The sequence below is a fragment of the Emydura macquarii genome, unplaced genomic scaffold, assembly GCF_026122565.2.
Source record: "Emydura macquarii macquarii isolate MOO-44397 ecotype Brisbane River unplaced genomic scaffold, CSIRO-AGI_Emac_v2 contig_2171, whole genome shotgun sequence".
Classification (NCBI taxonomy): domain Eukaryota; kingdom Metazoa; phylum Chordata; order Testudines; family Chelidae; genus Emydura; species Emydura macquarii.
In genome coordinates this window covers 938,099-953,729 of record NW_027132308.1, presented here as the reverse complement: position 1 = coordinate 953,729, position 15,631 = coordinate 938,099, and positions in this window count along the sequence as shown.

Sequence of the window (15,631 nt, the reverse complement as noted above, 5' to 3'; positions counted from 1 at the left end):
GTAAGATTTCCAGCCAAATTTTGCAGCCTCAAGGGTATTCAAACCAACCCTGAACTCCATACCTGCACTTAATTAGAACCTTGCCAAGGTGACAGTGTAGAGAACTGCAAAAATCATGGCCCAAGAAGTAAAAGAAAGCCATCCCATCTGCTTTCTGCACTGATCTCTGATTCTTCACCAGAGAGCCAAGCGCCACAAAAAATGGGCAATAAATTTGACAATACATATACACAGCCCATACACTCAGTAAACTTTCAGATTCATGACTGAACAGCCCCCACATAGCATTGTGAAGGACCCACTTGAGGAAACTGGCTAAAGGGTTATAATATGGCACATTGCCGGTATTAGACCATTAGGCAAAACAAGAAAACCAATGGAAAGGAACACTTTTGGCAACTGCTTTCATTCCCCTGTACCTTCCAGTCAGATGTTGCAAATATCTGAAAGTAGGGTAGAATGGGGGAGGTGATGAATTGTTGGAGAAGGGAAGTTATTAACTTTTCATTTGCCTGACTTGCTAGCTTGAGCTATGTTAGAAGGTATAACTACTGTTCAGTAGTGTTGGAAAGATTTTTTAAATCTATTTGTAATAAGAAAGCCCTCTAGAGCAGATGGATAGGTATTATTTTGAAGGTGTATAAATCTAAAGAAATAAAAGGAATAAATTTGTGTTCTTTTTAACACTTCCACTTCTTTAAGCAGAGGGGTTGATTTGGCCCTTAAATGATTGCTATACTTCACCCGAGAGATGTCTGAACTTCATCAGTGGACAAAGTGAGTTCTATACATGTGTGAAAATCTCACCTCTTTGATCCTTTGATGCCACGTAAAAGTGCCAGAGTGATGTAAAGGGACCCTAAAAGCCCCATATTTGGTCAAGGGAAGGATTCCCCTGATACATGCACTGTGGACGATAGCAATAAGATTGCCTCCCTAGGACCCCTCGCATGCCCAGTTCTGTAACCCATAGGGCAGTCTGACTTCTATAACGTAGACAAGATTCAATGGCTATCTGAGTTACACTATCTTAGTTACTCGGGTTGCCTCACTAGCCCCTGGAATAGCCCAGGATCAGAAGGGTAAAAGGGGCTTAAAGGTGCCTTCTCTCCTCCTTTCCCCTGGCTATGAGGTCTGTTCTGCCCCTCTTGGGGTTTGTCTACACTACAGCTGGGATGGTGCTTCCCAGCCCAGGTAGACAGACATGCGCTAGCTCGGCTTGAGCAAGTGCACTAAAAATAGCAACATACGTACCAGCCTGGAAGCCTGACCGAGAGCTGTATCAAATTTTTTTCAGCCTAGACAAAGGCTTTATCTAGCTCTAGAAGTTTTTACCTTAGCTGAAAGATGTACTGTTATGAATTTGCTCTGGGAATTTTTGTATCTGAATTTATTTAATTTCCCATGGGACCTAAATTTAAAGAAGTGTGTATTTTTCACTGTGTTTTTAGTGCTCTTAACTCATTTTCTGCCTCTTTCCCCTTCACAATACCTGAGTCTATGACTCACAGCTCACATATGTCAGAACTCTCTGTGATAATAAGTCAAAGAAGGGGAAAAAAGAATTAATGCCATTCCAGTATTAAATTTTTTTAAATATATTAGCCTCACCAGAAGTAATGAATACTCTCTCGGGGTATAAGATACCTATTAATAAATTTTGCAGGGATTTCATACTTTTCCCTCAAATCATTATTTTCAAATAGAAATGTTAATTGTGCAGGACAGAAAAGGAAAACATTAACAAATGAGAACTGTGCTTAATTATGCTAAATCTCTAATAAGTTCTCTGATTGTCTTAACCTTTCCTTTTTTTCATTCTTAGCTCTTCTGCATGTGATAAGTGTTAGTAGTTGAACTGTGTGTATAAAAATGATGAGAGCCAATTCATCCACAGTGATATAAATAAAAACAGATGATAGATTAAATCGACTGGAAAACAGCCATATCTGTGTTACAACAACAGCATTCTATATCAAATTCAAAAGCACAATATAACAGGCTATACAGTGCATTAGGGATATGTTGGGATGGGGAGTAAGAATTTTTCACTTGTTATATTATCCACCAGAGGGGCACAAACAGTCACACGAATATAATAGATTCAGTGAAACTGACAAAGAAAAAATATTATGGGTTTTCTGTAAGGGCTACAATGCTCAAAGGAAATGTATTTCCTCATTCATGGCAACCTCTGTATGCATACAGAATCTCATTAAAAAATCACACTTTTTACTTATGGTGGTAATTTTATTTTCTCATAAGGTTCTTACTGTAACAAAATCTAAATAAGTTATGAAATCTTTGATCTGTAGAATAGTGTTTTAATAGCTATTCAATTCATTTAGAATGGAATACTTGTAAATAGTTACATATAAATGAGCCAGGCATGACAAGGAATATAGCTAAATGTATCTGATAGAGAAAATAGTGATTTGTAAAATAACTATTGTTATCCTTTTTATTCTTAGTCTAGGCCACGAGATACTGCACATAAGAATTGCCATACAGAATTAGGCATGAGATCCACCTAGTCCAGAAGCCAGTCTCCAACACTGGCTGTACAAGATGCTTCAGGGGAAGGTGTAATAACTCCACTATAGGCAGATGTAGAATAAGCTCTCTTTCCCTCATTACAGTTAGAGATTGTCTTAAACATTGAAGCATGAGGTTTAATAGGCCTTCCAAAATTTTTGCTATAATTGATTATGAAAACAGGATATTCTTGATATCTATATAAATATAGATCCCTTTTTGAGTCCCTTTTTGAGTCTAGCTAGGTTCTTCGCCTCAATGACTTCCTGTGGGAATGAATGCCACAGTTCAATTACATGTTGTATGAAGTATTGAATTTTCCATCTTTTAATTTAATCAAATGTCCCCTTGTTGTTGTGTTGTGAGACAGGGAAGCTCCCAATCTACCTTCTCTAGACCATTCATTATTGTATATACTATTATCAGGTATTTGTCTCCTTTCTAAGGTAAACCCATCCCAACCTTTTCAATATCCCATGATATGAGAATTTTTCCAGGCCCTTAATCATTCTTGCTCTTCTCTGAACCTCCTCTAGTCCTAGAATATCCTTTTTGAGATGGGATGACTAGTACTGCTCACACTATTGCAGGTGAGGTTGTACCATTAATTTAGGTAAAGGTATAATGTGCTCTGTATGATTCACTATCCCATTTCTTATGCATCCTAGCATCCTGTTAGCTTTGTTGACTTCAGCTGCACATTGTGCTACAGTCTTTACTGAGCTGTCTACAATGGCACAGTGAATTGATTGTAGGCAAGTGTAACAACAGTGATTTTTAGAAAAGTGGATGTCGTTTACAAAAGACTTTCAAGATAAATTAAAAACACTAGAATTTTATACAGTATTTGACTGGTGAAAACCAGGAAATCCATATATTTATATGGAACTTTCAATTAAACAGGTAATATTCTAGCATTTCTGTATGGGGCCAGTAGGGGACTGAAAAGAGCTGACAACACCCACGGAAGAGGTGCTCAATTAACAACTTTATTTGGTGAATTTAACCATTTTGCTTTTCACAAATTGTTTGTGAATGGATTGAATTTAAGGAATGTGCTTGCTCTTAAATTGTTCATATGTTTTTATGTATCAGCCTACAGATTGTTCAAAAACTGTTTGCTAGAAGAATTCTTTTGAGTGTGAATAGATAATGCTTATGACGTTAGAATTGAACTGTGGGATTAGTCTCGCAGACCATATGGTATGGTTTCTGTTTCCTGATTGGATAAACTACTTCTGCCAGGAAGAAATCTAGTTTTTTCACTAAGGAACCATCGCATGGGGCCTAACATTCACTTTGTTTATGATAAAACTGCTCACAAGCATATTCATGAAAAATAAATGAAAAGAGATACAAAAGAACCCAGAGTGAAATTTTATGTTGAAACCACCAAAATATTCACAAATATTTTTCCTCACTATTTGCCAAGTGATAGTCAGCACTTTCCTGCTGGCTGAAGTCAGGAAAGCAAGAAAATAGAGGTAAATGAAAAATTGAAGGAGAGAGAAAATGTAGAAAGACATGGAAGAAGAGAGGGTGCAGGGGAACAAACACAGCAGAAAAGAAATGGGCAGTGCTACTGTGTGAACCCTCCATTAAAGAAATGGAAGGCTGCAAAGAACACAGAGATAACAAGTAAGATAGACACTGAATTGTAGTGCATGTAGCTATGAAACTGTGATGCCCTGATTTATTGTGTGCTACATTTTTACATGTTTTACAAGAACCCTCCTTAGGAGCAAAAACAGCAGCCATTTTGTTTCCAGAGTTGCTACAACATATAAAGAAGAAACACACAGTTTGACCTCTCTCACATGGAGACTTTACTTTTGTTCTTGTTGTTGTTGTTTTGTTTTCCTGTATCTATAATAAGTCATTCAGACTGTGAAAGTACATGGTTGTTCTGCGAGTATGGAAAAACATAGGGCATAGTAGACAAAATGCAGTGGGGAATAGAGTGGTTACTATCCTCACCTACCACGTATATCCAGATGATTTACTTTAAAAAAAATCTTTTAAGGAAACTGTTTCTGCATCAGTTTAAGAGACTTACATTAATGTAAATGTCATGCCTGATAAATGATGGATAGCAAGGTGATGAACATAGTATAAAACCTTAGAGAGATTAATTAGATTAAAGAGATTCCTAATACTTATCCTGGCAGCTGTAGGAAAGCTTGTTACCTGCAGCCTACATTCCTATGACTTTGAGATAAGTAGAAAAAATGGGTGTGACAAATGAGGAATATGGGCATAGTATATCATACTCACTGAGAGAATACTATTCATTACCCACAGCTGGCTACTTCAGTTCAAAATTGGAGGGCTGGTAAACACATAGAAAGAAGGAGTCAATTGCAAAGTGCCTTTGAACAGGAGGAGTTGGAAGCAATGAGAAGAGATTTGATATTAATAAATGTCATGTTCTAGGCAGAGGAAATAAACGGCAAAGGTAAAAAAAATGGGAAAAGGGGAAGTAACCAAGCATCCATATCCATCACATAAGACAAGTTTATTCTCATCTTGTCCCCTTAATACTGCTCTAATATTATACTTTCATATAATCAAATCCTGTGGCTGCCATAGGGAAGGTGTGGGGTCAGAATTGGCAGTAGCGTGGAGGGAGAGATGGCCTATGAAAGGGGTGAGGTGATTCACAGGACAATTTGAAATAGGACTGGCACATCCAATTAAAACTACTGGGGAACTGTTAGGTGGTGGTATGTAATTATTCAGATAGGAACATAGTCAGGATTTCAAGCTTAGAACCTCTACCCTTTCAAAAAGTGTTATGGAATCTTCTGTTACATCTGCCATTGACTTCTATATGCTTTGGATCAAGCTTCAAAACTCCAACACCACTTCATTACCGAAACATTTTCAGGAAAAACTTCATGAATTCCATGTCCATTTCATTGGGAAACTTGTATGTATCTAAAAAACTTGCAAGTTCTTCTTATTTTCAAGAGGTGTTGATATGCTAGCTGTACTAGTGCTCTTTTTTCTAACTTGGCTGGAGTCATCGTAATGGCTTTCAGTATGCAATAACACTTTCCCCTTGCAGTTTAGGCAGCATGAGTTAAGAGAGCTCAAATCCTTTCTTATTCTGGGCAGCTGTAAAGGAAAGTATTTTGGATTTTGTTAAGGGAAATTATTTGAGCATGTATTTTGAACTGAAAGTGCTCACAGAACAAAGGGGCCTAAATCAACAAGATAGTAGTTACTTGCAGGCTTAAATGTTTGTTTTAATTATTTAGAATAGTTTTATTATTTAAAGAAATATAAACGTGATCATAGTCCCATATTTTTGTAAAGAAACTACTTTCTTTATTACATATTTTTGGTTATGAAACTGAAACTTGGGTTATTTATAGAAAGTGAATTAGACTGCTATTAATTTTAAGCATTCATGTAAATGACCTGAATACTTTGCAACAATCACTACAGAATTGCAGTGGAACAGCTACTGAATTTATGTAAGTCAGCAAGGAGCATTAGGATTTCTGTTTGTGAGTAGCTGAATTTTGAAGTCTAAAGTAAAGAGGAGTTTGGGAGACAATGTTCAGAAACATTTATTGCAAAGGGCAAAGCAAAAAGGAATCAAACAGCAAAGGAGATTAAATAAATAAAACAAATGTTGAGTTTAACACATTTGTGGCAAGATCGTGTTCCTGTTAAAGTCAATGGGCAAACTTTCATTGACTAAAAAGGATCAGAATTAGGGCCTTTATTCTGGGCACAATAAACCAAATCAAACCATAGTGCAAATTTAAGTGTAAAACTTATATTTCTAAATGCCAAGAAAACACAAAGAAGAAACTGTCATAAATTAGTAAAAACAAATGATATATACAAACAGTAAAAGTGATGACTCAAGCCCTAATTCAACAATCACCTAGACATATGCTTAAAGCTAAACACATACCCAAGTGCTCTGCTGAATTGGGGCCTTGAGCCCCCTTGTTATATAGTTCTGTGACACCGTTACAGTGGTCAATGGTCTTGTCAAGCACCTACTTTCTTGTAAAGAAAATATGCCTTACTGTGATGTTCTAGTGTGGATCACAGTATTCATGAAATTTCTGAATAACTGTGGCAGTTTCCAGTCATCTTTATGATTGCACTGGATCATACTGTAGATCCCCAATGCCTCTGGGCCAGCCACACATAACATTTAGAGAATTTAACTCCAATTTCTCAGCAATACCTCTTGCTTCCAGACCGAGGGATCCAAGTGGCTTCATTTATTTCATTTTTGCCAGCACTTAAGTTTTCTTCTGACAGAGTGAGGCACACACACAGGAGTACTTATGTTTACTTCCTGGCCCAGTCACATGTCATGGACCAGGGTCACATGTCAAATCACAGGATCAATATCACTCTTTCCTGTAGTTACAAAAATGCAGCCGTAACTGAAATCTTTGTAATCTCAGCACAGTGGCTCAGTACACTTTACCCTCATCTCAGACAGACAGGCTCTGTTTACCATCTGTCCTACAGGGCGACGCACACTGATTAAATTGCCTTTACACAAGGCCATATTTAGGGGCAGGCAACCCAGGCAACCTCCTGGGGTGCTGGGCTTGCCGGGTGCCGGGCTCGGGGTTGTTAGTGACAAAAGCACTTTTGTTGTTGTTAGCAACAAAAGGGCAAATAAAATGTTTAGATTCAGTATCTCTCTTCAGAGTACTGCAACGGATATACGTCCCATTTTCAACATCAACTATCAGGTGGAAGACCCTCATGGACAATGTTACAATCTGATTGTGAAGGTGCTAAGTGACACTCTCTGGGAGAGCCACATTGACAGTGTAAGGCCAGTGAGGTACCAAGTGACTGAGGTTTATGACAACCTGATGAAAATGATGCACTTGAGTAAAGCTGAGGCTGGAATCCGACAAGAGGCAGAAAGCCTGGCAAACCAGATCACTGACTTCAAATTTCTGATTTCAACTGTGGTTTGGCATGATATTCTGTTCCAAGTAAACATTGTAAGCAGAGCATTACAAACTCAGTCGATGGACATCACAATTGCTACTACTTTGATGAGAAGCTGCCTTGATTTCGTTGTGGCTAACGGATTTGAAAATGACATCACTCCTGCCAAAGAAATGGTGGAAAACTTAGTTAGTTGAGCCTGTCTTCAAGGAAACTCATATTCAGCAGAAGAAGAGGCAGTTTGGTTATGAGAGCAGAGATGAGAAGCTCACTAAGAAAAATTCAAGATGGAGTTTTTTTGCTCGCTCATTGACACTGCTTGAGTGTCCATTGAAGAAAGATTCAAACAAATGAAGCACTACAAAAAGACTTGGCGGTTTTTGTATGATGTTAGTAAGCTGCTGGTAAACAAGAAAACACTCTTGAACAATTGTATGGACCTTCACCAGATGCTGACAGATGGGGAATGTTTGGACATCAATGATAAAGACAATGGCAAATTGGACAACAGCCATCACATTTTGTGACCCAGGAAGCACTCTTCACTCCAAGTTCTCCAATTCATTCATGATGCAGAGGTGAAGGACGCTTTTCCTAATGCATGGATAGCTTTGACGATTCTGCTCATGTTGCCAGTCACAGTAGTGAGTAGCGAGTGAAGCATTTTGAAGCTCAGGCTCATTAAAATATATCTTGGTCGACAATGACTGACAAGAGACTGACATTGCTGGCTATTTTATCACTTGAAAATGCCATTGGCTAGTCTTTGGATCTCTCTGACACTGTGCTTCAGTTCATGAGGACAAAGGTGAGAAAAGCGACTTTTTGTACTAAAGGACTAGGGTTAACATTCTAAGGCTGTCACCTACTGTAACGCTATTTAATACTGGTCCACCCAAAGTTGGTGCACAGTTCAATTTTTTGATGATAGTACATTTCAAATTAAATTTAAAATTTAAAATTAAAAAGTTTTTATAAGCTTAAATGAATTTTTTTTTTGGGGGGTATTTGCTCGTGTGTGGCATGAATAAATACAGATTTACCGATCCTAGCATGCAGATGTATCTTATGTGACAGGGATAAATCATGCATGCAAACTGTTTATCAAAATCATGAAATGGACTACAAATGCAATAAAAAAGGGTATTCAAAAGTTTAATAAATGGAGGGAAAGGGGGTGCCGAAGACACTCCTTGTCTAGGGTGCCATTTACCCGGCCCTGCCTTTACATAATCTACTCAACAGAAAAAAAAATACTCTAGAATCTAGTGCTGTCAATCCAACACAATCCACAATAAATTCACATGTACAAGAATTTTTTGGCGTGGGGAAGTAGGAGGAAAAACAAAAAGACAGCTACTTTGAAGCTGTCATGGAAAAAGTCATACATAATTGAGATATACCTAGAGTGAGTTTGTTTATCAAAGTCTTTTCTTTATTTTTTTTCCATAGATAATATATAAAGAGCACAACAGCCTGAATATACCATAACCAGGTGACAAATAATAAATTGGAGAAAAACTTCATTTAGGTACCTACTTATCTTTGTATAATTTTTATATTTTTATATTCTTCTGGCCTGAGCAGGGAGGGACTCCATGTGCCAGGATTATTACTAGTGACAGCTGCCATTTGTTTGGTAGTGTATCCTAAGCTACCTAAGGCCCAAGAAAATTAAATCGACAGGCCTGCTCACCCACTGTTACATCAGTTATTACTAGTTCCATTACATACTTTCTGTTATGATCACACTCTCCTATTTTCCCACTTTCCTTGCTTATCTGGTTCAAGTGCTAAATAAGGAAAATCAGAAATAAAGATGCATTAATATTTAAAGAAAATAAAATATTGATTAATACATCAACAATGTTCTGACTTCATGGTGTGTAAATGTGCACTTCCTTAAAAGTCACAGCTATTCAAATACTGGAGTCTTTGTTATATTTCTGATTGAAGCATGTCCTGTGCAGGAAAGGAGGTGAAGGAATAAGTACAAAAATATTATCTATGTCCATCCTGTCTACCTATATTAGGAGAAATGCCAGTTCATGTTGTTCTTTATGATCCATCCTCAATTTGCTGTTTTGAAAAATAGGAATCCTATAGGGTATGTCTGAACGGCAGCTGGGAGCATGCTGTCCAGCCTGAGCAGACAGATGCGCTAGCTCGACCAGAGTTAGCATGCTAAAAATAGCAGTATAGCTCGGGGGAGTATGGGTAGCAGCTTGAGCTAGCTGCTGAAGTACCCAGGAGGTCTGGGCAGGTTTGAACTCTGGCAGTGAGCCACTACTATTTCTAGCACTCCCAACTGCAGTGTAGATGTACCCTTCAATTGTATTTGTTCTCATAGACTCATAGGTCAAAAGGAACTATTATGATTATCTAGTTTGACCTCCTGCATAGCACAGGCCACAGACCTTCACCCACCCAATCCTGTAATAGACCACTAACCTATGACTGAATTATTGAAGTCCTCAGATCATGGTTTAAAGACTTCAAGGTACCGAGGATCCAACAGTGAATGGAATCCACGTTGTTAGATTTCAATAGACTAACTCCCACCCTATGGCACCCCTGCAAAAATGAGACACAAACATAGACAAGGACAAAACATAGCAAACAAAGACAGGATCTCCACAACATACTGATTTATATATTGTCATTTTTAACAATCTGATTATTGTGGCATATATTTATTTAGTACAGAGTATATGTATCTTTGTGTATAGATCAGTAAAGATATTGAAGTTGTTTTCATAGTATTTGTCTAGCCAGAACTTGGATACGTTTAGGCTCTTGTGTTTTGTGAATTATTTGTTAATCAATCCTGCTTTCTGCGAATTAGTCATAAATATTGGTTAGTTGTAAATATTCACTGAATAATTTTCAGGTTAAGGGTGGTTCAAAAACTGCTCGCTGTAAATGTTCACTATTCCATATTTGCAGCTTATGATGCCTGGTTGTGTGTATTGTATTGTATTGTTTTGGTTCCCTGATCAGATGGCTGACCTTTTCTAATGGAGACAGATAAACAATAACAACGAATAACCCATTTCCAATTCAAATTGCTGAAACTTTTGAGATTCACAAATAACTTCAAAAATACTGACAATTGTACAAATATCTGCAGTTAACAAATAGTGGCACTCCATAAACATCAGCAAATCAGATTCAAATAATGTATTCATTAATAGTCTCACAAATTTGTTACTTATTATTCAACAACCACAGGTAGGTACAGATAATCTGTTTGAATTAAAACTCAGTTCTGTATCTCATTTTTTTAAAAATTCAGGAAGTCTGTGCATTTATTTCCTCCATGTTTTTAATACCTTCCAGCATAAACCAATTAACTACTTGCTACCTGTTGCTCAGCATTTTAATCAGTGAAGAGAAAATGGCATTTCAAGCTTAGCATTTTCTCTTAGCACAAAAACTGCTACAAAATAAATACTGCAGTGGTAACTTTCATCTGTTTACCAAGGACCATATTCTCATGTGGAAAGTGATTTGTAATGCAAACATTAAACTTGTTAGAATCAAAGAAGGACACAATGGCTGTCAAAAGTAATTATATTTTAGTGAAAACTATTAAAAAATAAAATTTCTTCAGGCAAGGATTCATGAAGCTGTGAAATTTTTCAGGAAGTTATGGAAATCTGTATTGCAATACACTGTTTCCTGAGGTTTCCAGAGGGATCTCACAGAATTTATAGTAAAGCAGCAATTTTTTTTTTTTTTTTTTTTTTTTTGTAATTACTCTGCCCATACCAGTTTTGCAATATTCCCTCTTGTGGATACATTCCATACAAATAATTGCAGAAAATGCTGTTTTCTTAGTTTTCATATCCTTTGGTGATGATAGGCCCAGTTGTACACATGTATTAAAACAAATAACCAATGAATAAAGCATGCATTGACAGAATTATATGGATGAAAATTCCTATTTATCGTTTCATATACTGATTCAATTTGGATAATTTTATACATACATGCACCATGTTATGTTCAAAATTGCAGCAGCATGCATAATTCCTATTGGAAATACTGAAGACAGCATCCTTATTACAACGATGTTATTGTATGTTCAAGTTTTGGGTGTGACAAAGGATTAAATCCTGCAGCCCTTTGGTGCAATTATAGAAGCCACCACTCTGTGAAGGGCTTGGGAAACAGAACTCAACAGCCTGCATGCAACAGATTCAGTTTCTACTGCTGCCTTTTCTAATAGGGCTGCTTGGGGGTATAACACTTATCCATGCAGAGGCAGATCTTTTCTTCCTAGGCAAGAGCCCAATTAAACAAAAACTGGACAGCAGTTGGAGGAATTATCCTGTAAAGTTGTGGTAGCAATGCATGTTCTGTAGATTTAATCTAATCCTCCACACCTATGGTAGTCTGATGTAATTTTACCACTTTATTTTCCCCAATCCAGGATTATAGTCCCTCTCTAATATTAAAGGTTAAAAAGGAGAAGAAAACAAACTAACAATAAAAGTAAATGAATTTATGCTAACAGAGTCAGGGCATGTGATCAATTGGCCAAACTAATTTGTAACTTTCAGGTTAACATTAACATAAACATAGATATAAATACAATAATCAAAATTCCACTCATTCCAGTGAGTTTCTTTGTTTACAGTCTGCACTCGATTTGGAAAAAAGAACCAAATAAGTAATATAAAATAAAGGAGGAATGTTGGAGCAATACATTGTCCACCAATTGCCTCTGAAGTAGATCAGTCTATCTGCCTGGAGGCACTGTATTGCTGGTCTCCACATAATCACACTCTTGGCCCGAGTGGGTGTAGGAGTATGAAATAAACCGTTTAGTGGTGCTTCAGTTCTTTGTTGTTTTTTCCCCCCTCCCTATTTGTGTTTTTAAAAAAGAGACAAAGCAAGCCTGTGTCTCACATCAGTGACCATAAGTGTTCAGAATTTCAATCAATCAAATTCCTATATGTTTAGGACAAGACCTCTAGCTAGGGTAAACTGGCATAATTCAGTTTAGGTCATTTTAATCAATTAGGTCCATTTAAATCAATGAAGCTAGCTGATTTACATCAGATGAGGATCTGGGATTTATAAACTGTCAGAGCAATATATTTACACCAATTACTCCAGTCCAACACAACTCTGTTTCCCTTTATTGTTGATTTCCAAATCAACCTGTATCACTGGAAAAAATTCATAGTGTGTAAGTTCTTAACATTTTCCCCAGGTCCACTTCTCTTAATATGATTTCAATCTCTTCGTCAAAAATGGTAAATTCTCATTATACCTTTTTAAAATAACAAAATAATCTAACTCGTACAAAAGCACTCCACTAAATACTTTCCCTATCAGCATAGTCTTAAAATCATCATTCACATGAATTACCACATAAAACAATATGTATGATACGCAGAGGTTTTTTGGCTACTAATTAACATTCAGTATTGCCAACCCCAATCACTCATAAGTCATGAGACAGGCCCCCTCCAAAAAACATGAGATTGGTTCAGAAATAGAATTTTCTGAAAATAATTAATTTTGGCTTTTTATTTGCCTTCTGGTTTTTGACTTTTTAGATTCACATTTTCAAGTTTTTTCTCCAAAGCCATGAGAACTAGTAGAAACTTACCTAAAAAAAAAATTAAAAGCCAAGATTTTCAGGTAATATCATGACTCCAGGAGTTAAGGCTTTAAGAAAAATGACAAATGATGTGAGAATCTGAATAAAATATCAAGCACCAGCAACACTTAGATCTGTAGCTTGAGCAAGAAATAGCATTTACTCACAAGACACAATCCAGTTTCACAGATTTACATTTCTTTGGGTTCAAATCCCTTGGTTTCTCCTTGTCTTCCAACTTAATGGAAAGTTATTTTCTTTTCTGCTCTTAGATCCTCTTAATGGCACTTGATCAAATAAAATGGCTATTCTACATACATTCTTCTCCTATTGCCCACCTCCAATTTAATGATATAGGCATTGTCCATAAAGTTCAAAAAGTCTAGTTAGGAATCACTTTCAAGAGTTACACAAGCCTCTGAATTCACACAAGGATAAAAAAATAAACTCTAACTTAAACTCTAACATTTTTCTTAGCAGCCTCATTTGTTTTGGTTTTTTTTTATTCCTTTGTGAATTCATTAAGTTTTGCTCTGAGGGCAATGGCATTAGATGCAGTTTTAAGGAAGACATTTATGGCTGCATCCCTGGCAGACTGACACACAGACTAAGCATCTGCTAGGATTAGCAAAATATGCAGGGGAGAATCAAGTATTTGGAGAAACATTAGGGAAGTTTGCGTCAGAGATAGCTGAGAAAGATAACATTTTGCCACTGTTATTTAGTAAAGTTACTTTTACTATCTTAATCCTTTTCATGTTTCTTACCATCACCAAGGTAACAAAGAAGAGCCTCAGGTTGTGCTAGACAGAACATCTTGCCACAGGCTTTAAGAGGAAAGATTTTAATTGCTCCTATGGGAAGTCTATGCAGAACCAGCAACACGTGAGTTCATTAGAAGTGATGAGATGGTTCTGTTATGGAAATAGCAGTGCACACAAATCTCCAATTTTAACTATAAAAACACTAATATATCATCATTTAAACATAGGAACCAGAAAAAGAGTCTCTGAACCAAAGAAATATTGTTGCCTAATATACTATTCTATCTTATGTGTTGATTTCAAGTAGAGTGCACAGTGAAGGAATACAAATAGTGTTAGATCTTAAACAGTTGAGGAAATATACTGTAATTAGTAAATAACTAATGGAAACCCTACATTCAATCCTAGCTTCAAACTCTGGGGAATTTCATTCCTCATTGGTTCTTGTGGATCCCGAAATATCATCCATTATAATGTGTGTCTTTTAGAAGAGGAAAAGAAAAACCTAACTTTTTTCATTATATTATGTGGAAGTTGCAATATTATTTTCCAAAATTGCTACTTGTTTTTTTCCCCTCATATATAAACTTTTTAGCAAGGACAAAAGTCACATGCATCAACAACTACTACTTTCTACAACAAGAAAGAGAATTGTCAGTTATTGAAATCTCCATATAGAGATCAACATTATTAATACTAAATCCAATGCCAAGAGTATTCATAAAGATCCAATCTTTATTCAGTCCTTACTAGAATAAAATTCCCAATAACTTCAAACAAGAGTCTTATTAAGGAAAGAATTCAAGACTGCAGGATTTGGTCTATTTCATCAGCAGCAATAGTTTCACTGAAATTTCAGGAAGTTCACATTTATCCATACTTAAATGATCTGATAGATAGATAAATAGATCTGATAAAGCAAGTTGAAAGGAATGGTCGGATATGTTCTCTAAACTGATAATATTCTCAGTCACTCTGATATCCTTATAGCCATCAGATGTCTACATCTTGTGACAGACAGTGTCAATTTCACAGAAAGTACTATACAATCACCAAAATGGTGGTTAAGATGAAGTATGTTTTTGGGAGAAAGTATCTCTTCAAATTTCAGCCCCTCAGAGGAAGTGGTATTTGTCAGTCAATTCTTGAATCAGATTCCCTGCATCATCCTTTAATCTTGATTAGAAAATGTACATTTTCTAGAACATTATAAGGAGGGGAAAATTTGTTTGAACAGCAACCTAATGCTATGAATAGTTTAGTTTATACATGTCTTATATGGAGTTAATATTTTAATTATTAACGATTTTTCCAGAAATGCAAATAAAATTCAAGGGTTATGAGAGGCAACTTTGATTGACAAGTTTCCAGGTGTCTCCAATATATTAAGAGAATAGTTCAATCTTGTATGATGGATTAGTGGAAATAATAATTCCATGAAAAGAAATTGAGGTAAGCAATTTTTTTTCCTTTTTTCGGCATACAGTCTAATATCAGTTTCATGATTTAACACTTATTATGTCAGTAAATTATAGTAATACAATTTGGGGACATAATGATGTATTTGAGAAATGAGAGGAAATGCATTATGTAAAACTAATTTTTTCTAATTTCAACATTTCAGTGAAATTAGAAATTTGATGAAAAGAGGGGGGAAATGTTAAACATTTTAAAGAAAATTGTTCTCACTTTTCATCTAACTCTAAAGCTAGTCTAAATGTTAATTTCAAATTTTGATTTGTAAAAAATATATGGGGAAATAGTCTAAAAAATGTTT